At 36.0% G+C, this 13,882-nt stretch overlaps 1 non-coding gene and 1 pseudogene across 2 annotated transcripts; one reads left to right on the forward strand and one right to left on the reverse strand.

Moving 5' to 3' along the window:
• Positions 1-2,586: 2,586 nt before the first annotated feature.
• On the reverse strand, positions 2,587-3,084 carry LOC104750466 (major pollen allergen Ole e 10 pseudogene; annotated as a pseudogene). Its single transcript, XR_015585437.1, has one exon. The product of XR_015585437.1 is annotated as a major pollen allergen Ole e 10 pseudogene (transcript).
• Positions 3,085-9,954: 6,870 nt separating this feature from the next.
• On the forward strand, positions 9,955-10,061 carry LOC147925579 (small nucleolar RNA R71). Its single transcript, XR_015585616.1, has one exon. It is a non-coding gene; the product is annotated as a small nucleolar RNA R71 (small nucleolar RNA).
• Positions 10,062-13,882: the final 3,821 nt, after the last annotated feature.

The raw sequence follows: 13,882 nt of genomic DNA on the forward strand, positions 1-13,882 counted from the left end.
TTTAGGGGTAGAGTTTAGTATTTGGAGTTTAAAGTTTAGAATTTAGTCATTTTATATATTAAAAGTGGTATTTTTGAAAATAGACACCACTATAGGGTATTTTTGAAAAGTGACTTAGAAAAAGGGATATTTTTTAAAATTCTACTTAATAATAATCTTATTAGATATACTACACAAATCACATGTCACTTTTTGTAACGGCTTACATATCATTTTTTCTATATTTTTTGACCATTGATTTTGTTTTTTTAGATGGATTATTTTTTTCCAAATTATTTATCATAGTTTTCTCAAAAAAAAGTGACCATTACAATATCTTTGTTTTAGATTATAACTTTTAAGTTGAGTTAAGTAATTTTTTTTTTTTGTCATAATTGAATCGACAAGGCCAATCCCTACTACGCGGGGTAACACGACTTAGTGTAATCGAATTCTGGTGGGTTATGTCGCAGAAGTGGTGCTGTAACCACTTGACTAAACACACTTCCCTAATTTTTAAATTTTTTATAAGTGAAATTTAATAATAAATATTTGTAGTATATTTTTTTTTAGAAACTAATGTTCCGCTTCGATTTATTTTTCTGTTTAGATTTTTATAAATACAATTACATAAATTGTTTTTTTACTCCACCATGCATTAAAATCTTACTTCCAATCTAAAACTCATTACCCATTATAAATTTTGGAATATGATTATTTTTTGGTTATATGTTGAATAATAACATTATTACAAAAAAAGTTCATAGTATTATTTTTAATATTTTAAAATTTTCATTTATTTTACTTAATTCATTTTTATATAGTTATTTTTTTATTATTTACTAAAAAAATTCAGATTATTGTTTATACTATTTTAAATTTTCATTAACTTTAGTTAATTTTTTTTATTTATTTTTTAATATTATTAATTACAAATAATAAATAAGCAATAATATTTTTTATGCAAAAACAAAAAAAATATTGATTAGTTGGATGATGATGTGGAGGAAGGAGAAGATAGAAAAGTTAACTTTATATATATAAATTTGACAGCTTATAAGCACTTACCTTAGTTATTTATGCTTGTTTACTTCAAATTAGGTTAAATTTACTACATTACTTAGGAGGAGGTATTGGTTTGAGATTTTAAGAGAATTTTAATGACTTTAAATAAAATCATGGAAAGTATAAAATTGAGGATTCTAAGTGATTGTTTAGAAAGTTGTTTAAAATCTTGCTGATTTGTTTTTCCTAATCTTGTAAAATCACTCGTAAAATCTTGTAAAATCTTTTTCAAAAAATATTGCACAATATTCTTTTGATTCAACGCTTCTGTGAAAGAAAAAAAAATCTCTTGCTTATCTCATCTTCTATAAAATCATCTTTATTCAACGCCTCTTGACATTGAATAACTCAAGTTTTTGTTTTGATTTGTATTTTTAGTGCTCTATGTTCACATACGTTTGCTCTCTGCAAGATAAATAGTAAAATATATCTTCTTTAACAATTCACATTCACAATTCACAATCATAAGTACACGTTTGCTCTTTGTCTATCACAATTCATGTGCTGGCTGCGAAGGTACTGACTCTATCGCCGGAGTAATCAACGAAGAAGAAGGAGGAGGAGGCTTGTAGGGTAACAACGACACGACAGGTTTGGGTCGGAGCAAAAGCCGGAACCTAGCCACTATTTTTTTTCTGGGTATATGAGTTTGGTTTGCGACGTCTTCGGTTCTTCTTCTCTGCCTCCCAAAAAGTCATGGACTATGATTCACAAATCTCTCTATTTGATGAGAGAGTTTTCATCACTCTTTTTATGAAGAAAATGGTATAAAATCTTAAACCAATAACATAATATTTGAATTCATTAACAATCCAAGATTCTTTTGTTTTATTTGAATAACATAAAACTTTTAATGACTTTGTAAAACTCTTAATCCAATAACAATAGATTTATCAAGATTTTAGATTACTTTTTATAAATCCACAACTAATAACACCAAATTTTAAAAGAGTTTTAGAAAGTCTTAATTGAATAACAACATATTTTACATAACTTTTAAAGTCATTAAAATTCTCTTAAAATCTCAAACCAATACCTCCCCCTTAGTGTAATAATTTATAGACATACTAGCTGTTATACTATCAATAATATTTTATTTTTATATTTGTATTTATTTCATAACATAGAAATATTATTTAGTCTTCAGAATTTAATAATTGTTCGATGAATATATTAATTTATAATATCTTGAATTTCATTTTCTGAAATTAGAAAAAGAGAGATTGTTTGAGCAAATATATATAGAAATTGAGAAGTTTCGTTAGATTTGTTTTTAAAATTTTTTATCTATAGTTGTCAAAAAAAAAACCACTAAATGTTGATTTTGTATTAAAACAGTGATGACTTAGTATTATACAATACTTAAAGAGTTTTCACACAAGTTGCATTCATGTTAATATAATGACCATTCGGTTGAATACCTCGCTTTACGAGAGAATCACAAGAAAGAGTTGAATATGAATACGATAAAAACACTTAACGTGAATAAAATCGGATGAGAAATAACTTACGGTTTTCTAAACCTACATAAATTAATTGTGATTCCGCATAAATTGTATTATTCGAAAGAAATTTGCAATAAAAAGAAATCAGTCATCAACGGATCAACCCATGTAATATTTCTATGAATACCTACAACGACCATAACTTGGATTAGCATTAATGATTTGACCAGTATGATTGAAATCACACGCCTCTTCAGTGGCCCCATGCAATTGGTAGTAATCATTCATCACAAATGATGCATGGCTAGTAAGAGTATTTGGTTCATAGCAAGGTCCACCAGGATAGATTTTTGCACAATCAACTGTTCCTATGGTGCATGCCCAATCAATGTTAGCTTGTAGTTGTGCATCTACTGCTGATGCTGCTGAGACACACCATGTCTTTGCCGAGATATGAAGGGGGTGGATAACAATGAGAGAGAGAAGGAAGATTAACGTCCATTGCGGAAACATTCTATTGCTTGTAAATTTTTAACTCAAATGATATTGCCACACATACACACACATATATATATAGTATGATATAAAAATCTGAAAGTATTTTATTATTATTATATTATTATTTTATTTTGACCAATTTATGCTTCTTCCACCTCGTCACTTCTTATTTTAAATATTAACAATATAATCCATATTGTCAACAAAACGTAAAATCTAAAATTAATGCATCAATTAATTCATTCATTTTTGTAATATTTTGATTACTATTAAAAACAATAATTTAAACTAAAATATAAACCAAAATGAAATGAAAAAAAAAATTACTTGAAATGTATATACTTAAGTGAAATGTATAAGGTTAATTGAAATATAACATATGAAAAAAGAAACTTATTCTGAACATCACACACACCAGAACAAAATAGTGAAAATACTAAAAAGAAATTTGAGAAAGCGATTTGTAATTTAAAAAAATTCTAATAGTAGTGGTAGATTGTAGAAATTAATTAAAAATTAAAAAAAAAAATATACTTTTGATAAATACATATTCAAAAGTTAAAGGGTTTTATTGGATCCTAATTTATAAAGAATTTTGAAGACTTCAATAAAATCATCAAAAGTGAAAGATTCTTAAGGATTTCTAGAGAATATTCTATACTTTTGTTGATTAGTTTTCTAAAATCTTGTAAAATGCTCTAAACAATTTCTGTATTTTTGTGATACTTTCCATGAATTTATTTTGTGAAAAAGTGTATAAAATCATGAACCAATAACATAATAATTGAATTCATTATGAATCCTAGATTCTTTTTTTAATTGAATAACACAAAACTTTTAATGACTATGTAAAATCTGAATCCAAAAACCCAAATATGTTAAGATTTAAAATGACTTTTTACAAATCACAAACTAATAACACTAAACTTTAGCAGAGTTTAACAAAATCTTGATCTAATGACAAGAGATTCTACATAACATTTAAAGTATTTAAAAATCTATTCAAATCTCAAACCAATAACTCCTACTTAGAATAATTCTTATGTTTGTAGATTTAGGAGAATCAATATATAGAAACATAGTAAACTATACATATTTTAGAGTAATAAAAATAATATATGTGAACATAATTTTTCTTTTGTCATACATATAAGATAAAATGTAATATTTGATTTTATAATATAATGTTTATGGATAGATGTGACAACCCGTCCCGTGGACCCCACTAGCCCCTTGCTAGCTGCCCCAACGAACCGTCCGTGGACTCCGCTAACCCCCCGCTAGCCACCCAAACGGACCCCAGGGTTCTTCCGTGGGAAGGTTGTTAAAGGGAGGGGACTAGAGTTCGAGGAACGCATGGCGCACCAATAACTTATGGGTGGATTTGGATGTCCACAGTGAGGGGTTATGATCGATTCCATTTAAGGCCAGCTTGAGGTCCACGGACGGTCTGTTGGGGCAACTAGCGGGGAGATAATGGGGTCCACGGGATGAGTTGTTACAATAGAAACAAGTCCAATTATGAGATTCATAACTATGAAGCAAAATTTACGTGTAGTACAATATTGTTACAGAAACTTTGTGACAAAGGTGAAACTGACTTTCTTTGTGGTGTATGAATGAATGATGTATGGAATGATGATGTATGGAATGAGTAGAAGTCAGGGTGTTTCAATTCCCCTTATGCAGACAATGAGCTGATCATTGTGGTTATCTAACTTGGTCAACAAATCTCAAGCAAACAATGAGCTGATCTCTAGACATACTATTCTAATACATGTTTAATCCACTCTCATGGCAAGAAACAATCAAACCTATGCAATTCTAGACTTGTTCTCACAAAGAAAAAAATCTACACAAGCAGGCATTAAGCAATACATCTCAAACCAAACAAGACTCCTAATCTTTTAGATATCTATGCTCCTTAGACATTGGTGTGATGCTAAGATGCTTGAAATCAAACCCTACCCTCTCAGATATAGGATCAGCATTAAGATCATCTAGCCTAGAAGAGATCTACAACAATCAAGCTTGACCAAATCAAACAAACCACAAGATCAACCCAGCCTAACCCATCCTCAAGGTCTTAAGCAAACTACTCACAAGAACACATGGTGAAATATGTCAAAAACCCAGAAAATAATGAAACTTGCATCATTAGAAAGATGAAACAGAGATCTACAATATTGATGAAGGATTAAAACTCGAAATCTTAATACTTTGAAAGTTATGAAACAAACAAAATATAAGAATCTAGTCTTTCTCTCTCAAACAAGTACAAGATCTAAAAATAAAATAAAAAGTACAAAAGGAATGATATCTAAAAAAGGTAAAAACTAGGTTTTAGACTCTCTAAAAAGCTGGATTCTTTTGTGGCTGCAAGTACAAGGGCCTTATATAGGAGGTGAGGTGGAAGCCCTAAAAAATGCAAAAAGTCAAAGTGGTCAACGGCTCGGTCAACTCGACCAGTGCTCGGTCGAGTGGCTGGTCGAGCTGGCTTCTCTCGTGCATTCTCCACTCGGTCGAGTCCTCCTCAGCACACGGTCGAGTGGTGGTCGAGTGGTGCGGTCGAGTTGGACTCCGGACCTTGATTCTACAGCCTTAACTCTCTTGTTTTCTCCTCAGGACAGCTTCACTTCTCCTCAGCATTGCTTCTATGCTCCTTAAGCTCCAAAATCACCTGTTTATGCATGAAAAGATGCAAATGCAATGCAACTATACTCTAATGCATGATTAGTCCTAAAGCTACACAATAATGGCCTAAATGGATAGCAAAATATGCAAAAGTTGTGAATAAACTAAGGGAAAAAAAGGTAAAATATATGAACATCAACACCCCCAAACTTAGTCTTTGCTTGCCCTCAAGCAAATAATCAAGACACAAGAAGGTAGGTGAGGTTTGAAAGTGGGATCTCAGCTCCTAAAGCTTGCAAATAGACTATCTAGAATCAGTGTCCAAGTTACTAGTACTATGATGCAAGTTGAATGAGCTATACTTAAAGACTTTAGACAAGCATATCACAACCTTCACTGATTTGAGCCTTAGACATCCACATGCATTCAAATCAACCATTTCCTTTAACATTCATTAATCAAGAACATGAATCAATTCTATTCAATGCTTAAACTCATTTGGCTTGGCAGTAAAAGGTTTAGAGACAATGATGGTCTCTTTTTAGAGTAGGGCTTATCAATATTAAGGTTCTCTCATAAAAAATGGATTGAGCTTTAGAAGAATGCTAAAGGTAAGAACACTTAGACACATACAAGAACAAAACCTTGTCTACCCAAAGGCACCCAAAGTGTTTATCCTATCAATCTAAACCCAATTGATCCTAGTGCTACCCTTTAACTTCTTTTCTTCTTTTTCACCCTTTTCTCCTTTTGGTTTTAAAGTCTTAGGAGAGGTTTCTTATTTGATCTTTCTAGTGGAATGGGGGATTCTTACTTATTTGCTATGGTTCTCTTTTCTTCTTATTCTTAAGACATATAAGCATTTTGCTAGACTTCTCTTTTCTTTCTTTATTTTCTTTAACTAGAACCATCTTTAAACAACCTTATTCTTCCCATTCTTTCACTAGACTTTAAATTTTCTTAAACACATTCCCCTCCTAAAGACTCTAACCTTTTCTTTCTCTTTTTCCTCTTTTCTTTTCATAATAGCCAAGTCCCAAACCCAACAAGTGAACCACCTAGTCCTATCTAGTTTGAAAAATGCAAACTAGAACTACACAAGGCTTTACTCTTGTCAGTTCAAACCTAACACTTTCTACCAAGCTCAATCCCAAAAATAGGCCTCACACTCACAAGAATAAACATGACTTGAAAGAAGGTTTGGTTTAGGGGTAGGGGAACTGATTCTTAATGAGGAAATCAGCTACTTGGATCAACAAGAGTGGTAAAAAGGAAGAAGATGATCCAAATATGTATGTGGTATCCATGAGTTTAAAGCATTGCACACATTGATAATTGAAAGTCAATATTAGGTTCTTATAAATAGGAAATGGTTTCAAATCTCAACATGCTTCAATTTAGACCAAATGCAATGTAGGAATTCAAGGCCTGGTTCAATCTTATTCTAACCACTCAACTAGCATCAAAGTACTATTAACTTGGGCATTGATCCTAGTCTAGTGAATAAACAAGCTAATAAGGGAATACTCATCATAGATCCCTAATGCAAGTACTATACAATCCTACATGAAACATTCTAAACAAGATCCTAATGTGCAGTGCAAACTACATGAACACTCTTTCTTTTTCTTTTTTTTATAAAGATTTTTGCAAAAATTTTCAAATTTTTAGGGTTTTTCTATGCCTTAGATGCTATGCAAGTATTAACATGATTATGCTAAAAATTTGAAATAAGAATCACAAAACACAATGTCAAATGCTATCTCAAACCCTCCCCCAAACTTAAATCACACAGTCCCTGTGTGAAAGAAATTTGATTGAGGATTCAAGATGAAAAACAAAAAACAAAACACAATGTCAAATGCTATGATATCTACAAGGGAAGGTGATAGTGGTACCTTAGGGATTGTGGAAGTAGTTGTCCACATCCATCTGCATGCTGTCATAGGAGTAGTTGGGGTCTTGTTGATGACTTGGAGGTGGAGATTGGGGCAGCTCGACGATGGAGATCGACCGGGACTCGGTCGAGTACGTGCTCGAGTGGGGGGGTCGAGCTGGACCACGATTCTTCTTTTCCTCTTCTATCTGGTCTCCCTTGCTTCCCTGATCATGAAAATACCAAAACAAAAATCAAAATACCAAAAACCTTAAACAATATGTACATGGATACCTTAGGGACTTCCTCCCTAGTGAGCTTGTTTAAAGTCACTAAGCTTGACTTTTGATTGCCTTCTTAGGCTTTGTTTAGATACCAAGGAGGTGATGAAATCCCCCTGGTTCTACTTGGTAACCTTGGTGTTCCTTCTTGATCACTACTTCCTTAACATTTGAGCTTTGCTTCTTCTTAAACTTGAGTCTTGGTCTGGCTTTCCTTAAGGACCTCTTGTTCAGCTTAACTTGAAGATCTTCAACCATACTAGTCAACTCTTGAACTGACCTCTTAAGCTTTTCCACAGAATCATCTTGAAAGGAGAGCTTAGCCTTTGGAGTTGCTTCACCACTTGAACCTTCTTGACCTCCTTTGTCCTTGATAGTAAAAGGTTGATCATCAATGGTAGGAAGGTTGGTTGGGTTATAGATGTTAAACTTCATGGCTATATCTTCAGCAATGTTCAAGGTCACAAGACCCTCTTTGACATCAATAACTGCTCCAACAGTGGCTAGGAATGGCCTTCCAAGAATGATTGGATCTTCAGGTTCCTTGTCCATCTCCAACACCACAAAATCAGTGTGAACCCTTGCCTTCCCTATCTTGACTGGGACATTCTCCAACCTTCCAACTATCTCCTTGTTTGACCCATCAGCTAAACATATATGAAGGTTGGTGGACTTGAAATCAGTTCTCCCAAGCTTTTGTGCTATGGAGTATGGCATCACACTTGTTGAAGCTCCCAAATCACAAAGGCATTGGTTGTAGTGAAGATAGCTAAGTGTGCAAGGCAGATAGAATGGACCTGGATCCTTAAGCTTGATTGGAATGATAACTCCTCCAAGGTCCTCAAGATCCTTCTCATCTTGAGCTTCAGCCTTCTTCTTTGACAAATCAAGCAAAAAGTCTTTGTAGAGAGGATATGGATCATACTGTTCCAAGGCAGGTCCTCTCTCTTCTTCTTGGTAAGCAATGGTGATCTCTTGTATGGCTAACACTTCCTCAACCACAGCTTCTTCAATCACAACCACTTCCTTCAAAGCCTTCTCTTCCTCTTGTTGCTTAGCCATCATCTCCTTTCTCTCAATGATTTCCCTAAGCTCCTTAATCTTTTGTGCTTTGAAACGCCCTGGGAATGGAAGAGGTGGCTTGTAAGCAGGAGGAGTGTACTTAGCAGGCTTGACAGCTTCTGAGTCTGTAACTCGATCGACCACTCGAGCATGCGCTCGATCGAGTGGCTGTTCGAGCACTTGGTCGAGCCAGATGCCGGACTCCAGTTGCTTTGCACAAACGTCACTTGGGGCTTCAGTAACTAATGAATTCCCCCAAACTTGGACTTCACTGTCCTCAGTGACTTCCTCATCAGAGATATGAATGGCTTTTGCAGTGAACTCCCTTGGATTTTGAACAGCTTTTCCAGGGAGTTGGTTGGGTTTAGGAGCTGAAGTAGAGGCAATGTTACTCTCCATATACTTCATTCTGGAGTTGAGACCTTCAAACTTCATGTTCAGATCATTGTACTGTGATGTGAGCCTTTGATTCAACTCAGCAAACTGCTTGGCTTCCTCAATCTTGCCTTGTGTTTGCCCAATCAACAATTGTTGCATCATTGCTCTTAAGTCTTGTTCCTGGCCTTGGTTAGTTTGAAACCCTGGTGGGGAACACAATTGGGGCTGGAACACTTGGTGTTGTTGCTTGGGGATGTAGTTTTGTTGCTGTTGAGGTTGTTGAGGTGGATAGACTTGGTCTTGAGGGTTGGCCACATTGGTGCTCCTATAAGAGAGATTGTTGTTCTTGAAACCTCCTTGGTTGTAGCCTTTGAATCCTCCCTGGTTTTGCATGTAGCACAACTCAGCAAATTCAGGCTCCCCCTCTTGAACTGGAGCTTCCTCTTCACCTATGAAGTGAATGGACTTGGATTGGCTGAGGAGGATCTTGTCAAGCTTCTCATTGACCATCTTCAAATCCTTCTTATACTTGTCCTCTTGATCAGTTGAGGAGCTCCTTATGGTCCTATCATAGTCCTCATTATAATTGCCATCAGATTGAGCAAGATTCTCAACTAACTCCCATCCTTCTTCCACATTCTTGTTGAGGAAGTTGCCATTAGAGGCTGTGTCAAGAAACATTCTTATCTTAGGAAGCACTCCTCTATACAAGGTGCTTAGAAATGACTCATTGCTGAAGCCATGGTGAGGACACTGAGTTTGGAATCCTTTAAACCTCTCCCAAGCTTCACAAAAGCTCTCATTATTCCTTTGAGCAAACCCAGAAATCTCATTCCTCAGCCTAGCAGTCCTTGCATTGGAGAAGAACTTGGCCAGAAAAGCTTTCTTGCATGCATCCCATGTGGTGATAGCTCCAGTAGGTAGAGTCTTCTCCCAAAGGTGAGCTTTGTCTCCAAGAGAGAATGGGAAGAGTCTTAATTTGAATCCATCTTCACTCACTCCATTGATCTTAGTGAGTCCACATATTCTGTCAAACTCATCAAGGTGATCTAGTGGATCCTCCATTGGCAACCCATGAAACTTGTTTGCTTGTATCATTGAGATCAATCCACTCTTGATCTCAAAGTTATTGTTTGCTACTGAAGGTGGCACAATGCCAGCCCTTTGGTTGTGTGTATTGGGTGCATCTCCTGCACCAATGTGCCTTGGTCTTTGCTCATGGATAGCTTGTTGCTCCATGATGTCTTGACCTTGTTGTTGTTGAACTACTCTTCCTTGCTTATGTCTCAAACCCTTTTGTAGCCTGTGGATGTTGTCAATAGGCTGTTGAAGACTATCTTTGCCTTTTGACCTTGTGTGCATCAACAAACTCTACTACTGACTCGAACAGGGACACGGTCGAGCGCAGGCTCGAGTGGGTGGTCGAGTCGACTGGGAAGTAATGGCTAATTTGATCCGGCTTCTGGCTCGATCAGGTGCTCGATCACAGCTCGGTCGAGTGGTGGTCGAGTGGGTACCTGAAACACAAAACAGCCAAGCAAAGGAAGATTCCAGTTCAGTAACTTCACAAGTGTTTAAAACGAACTTAATCTTAGACTAATAATGATCCTAAATGTCACAAAACACACTCAAATGGGCAACGGCGCCAAATTGAAACTGACTTTCTTTGTGGTGTATGAATGAATGATGTATGGAATGATGATGTATGGAATGAATAGAAGTCAGGGTGTTTCAATTCCCCTTATGCAGTTGCAGTATAAGAGGTGTCAATCCTATCTGAGTGATTGTGAACAATTAAGATGTGCATATGAGTCTAAGTCAAGCCAATTGTAAAGATTGTTTGTCACTAACAATCCTAAAATGAGATATGAAATGCAGAAAGTAAAAACAACTAGAACAGGATACTAAATGCAAACAGAACAAACAACTTAAAGCTATAATGAAACTAGAACAAAGATAGAAACTATGCTAATGAACTAATGCAAGACAAGTAATGAACAGGAAACTACGTGAATGCAATGGAAATGAAACAGGAATGAAACAAGACAATCACAAATCAAAAACACAAGTTCTGGGGATGAACTCGAGCAGCACTCGACCGAGTGTAGGTCGAGTACGTGGTCGAGCTAGACTTAAACGTGAAAACAGAGCAACACAAGAAAAACAGAGCAATGCTAAAACCAATCAAACAACAAGCAAGCAATGATATTTAGACTAGGATTTCAATAAACAAAGAAGGCCTTGAGGAGGGATTCATGGGCTGAGCTAATCATTGTGGTTATCTAACTTGGTCAACAAATCTCAAGCAAACAATGAGCTGATCTCTAGACATACTATTCTAATACATGTTTAATCCACTCTCATGGCAAGAAACAATCAAACCTATACAATTCTAGACTTGTTCTCACAAAGAAAAGAATCTACACAAGCAGGCATTAAGCAATACATCTCAAACCAAACAAGACTCCTAATCTCTTAGCAAGCCTAATGGTAAGCTCTAGATCTAGCCTTATCTATGCTCCTTAGACATTGGTGTGATGCTAAGATGCTTGAAATCAAACCCTACCCTCTCAGATATAGGATCAGCATTAAGATCATCTAGCCTAGAAGAGATCTACAACAATCAAGCTTGACCAAATCAAACAAACCACAAGATCAACCCAGCCTAACCCATCCTCAAGGTCCTAAGCAAACTACTCACAAGAACACATGGTGAAATATGTCAAAAACCCAGAAAATAATGAAACTTGCATCATTAGAAAGATGAAACAGAGATCTACAATATTGATGAAGGATTAAAACTCGAAATCTTAATACTTTGAAAGTTATGAAACAAACAAAATATAAGAATCTAGTCTTTCTCTCTCAAACAAGTACAAGATCTAAAAATAAAATAAAAAGTACAAAAGGAATGATATCTAAAAAAGGTAAAAACTAGGTTTTAGACTCTCTAAAAAGCTGGATTCTTTTGTGGCTGCAAGTACAAGGGCCTTATATAGGAGGTGAGGTGGAAGCCCTAAAAAATGCAAAAAGTCAAAGTGGTCAACGGCTCGGTCAACTCGACCAGTGCTCGGTCGAGTGGCTGGTTGAGCTGGCTTCTCTCGTGCATTCTCCACTCGGTCGAGTCCTCCTCAGCACACGGTCGAGTGGTGGTCGAGTGGTGCGGTCGAGTTGGACTCCGGACCTTGATTCTACAGCCTTAACTCTCTTGTTTTCTCCTCAGGACAGCTTCACTTCTCCTCAGCATTGCTTCTATGCTCTTTAAGCTCCAAAATCACCTGTTTATGCATGAAAAGATGCAAATGCAATGCAACTATACTCTAATGCATGATTAGTCCTAAAGCTACATAATAATGGCCTAAATGGATAGCAAAAGATGCAAAAGTTGTGAATAAACTAAGGGAAAACAAGGTAAAATATATGAACATCAAAAGGGTAGGCATATTCTCTAACATTTTTTTACGTCTATATTAGTAAGTAATGATCACTCAACCGATAAAAATAATAGAGTATTGGAAGACGAAAAAAGATGAAAAATAGTTATGATATGTCTTGAAACAACCCTTCTCATTTTTTTTATAATAAATATAATAATAAATCTCTAGTGGTCCCATATCCACTAACAACCTAACAACAAACATCAACATCGCATAATCAAAACAATTCCAATAACCAAATAATGACCAGCAGTGAAATAATCCAATAACCAAAGCATTCAAATAACAATTTCAACATCCTGCAATGTTCTATCAACCCAATCTAGCAAACTAACAATAGCTAGACCACCATAAATAAAGCCTCTAGAACATCCTTCTTCTCATTGTCCTGAGTATTTTATAAACACTCAGTAAGGCAATCCTCCCATCTACTGGGCTATACACACAAGCAATAGAAAAATCTCTAACCATCAACCCACAATCAATAACGAACAATAACAAACCAGGACATTGCATCGACCGACACCAACCATGCATCGATCGACACAAGCTTGCATCGACCGATACAAGGTTCACTTGCATAGACCAACACTCACACTGCATCGACCGATGCATGCTCGACATTGCACGAAATCCCTAATTTCATCGACCGACGCCTCCACATGGCATCGACCGATGCTCATATGTCAATCTGTGCCGCCCTCGCATTGCATCGATCAACACACAAAGTGCATCGACCGACGCACAGGTTGAGCACCGTTTTTCCCCAAAGCTTCTCGCCGGATCTCCATCCCTAAACCACCAAAAACACAAAAACAACCAACAAAAAGCTTCCCAAAGCATCTAGCGACTCAACCACGAACTAACAAGCCAATAAGACATATAAACAAGCAGATCAGAGAAATCTCCAACTTAGATAAGCCATGGTCATGCACTTACCTTTGCCACAGAAGAAATCCGACCCTAACACAGGAAGAAAACGTTCGTAGGAAGCTCCTACAACGATCCCAGCTACATATCTCTACAGAAACAGCTTCCAACTCCAAGAATCTCCCAAGAACGCTCAAGAACACCATGAACTCTCTTTTCTCTTCTCTTCTCTCTCAAAAGCGGCTAAAACTCACCACTAAACAAAAAAAACTTGCTTTTAAACGCGACCTAAGGGTTTCCTACCCCAGAACACAGCGTTTAACTTAAACTTGTCCGCTCAAAACCGGCTATGCATCG

The sequence above is a fragment of the Camelina sativa genome, chromosome 16 (assembly GCF_030686135.1).
Source record: "Camelina sativa cultivar CO46 ecotype springtype chromosome 16, ASM3068613v1".
NCBI classification, from domain to species: Eukaryota; Viridiplantae; Streptophyta; class Magnoliopsida; order Brassicales; family Brassicaceae; genus Camelina; species Camelina sativa.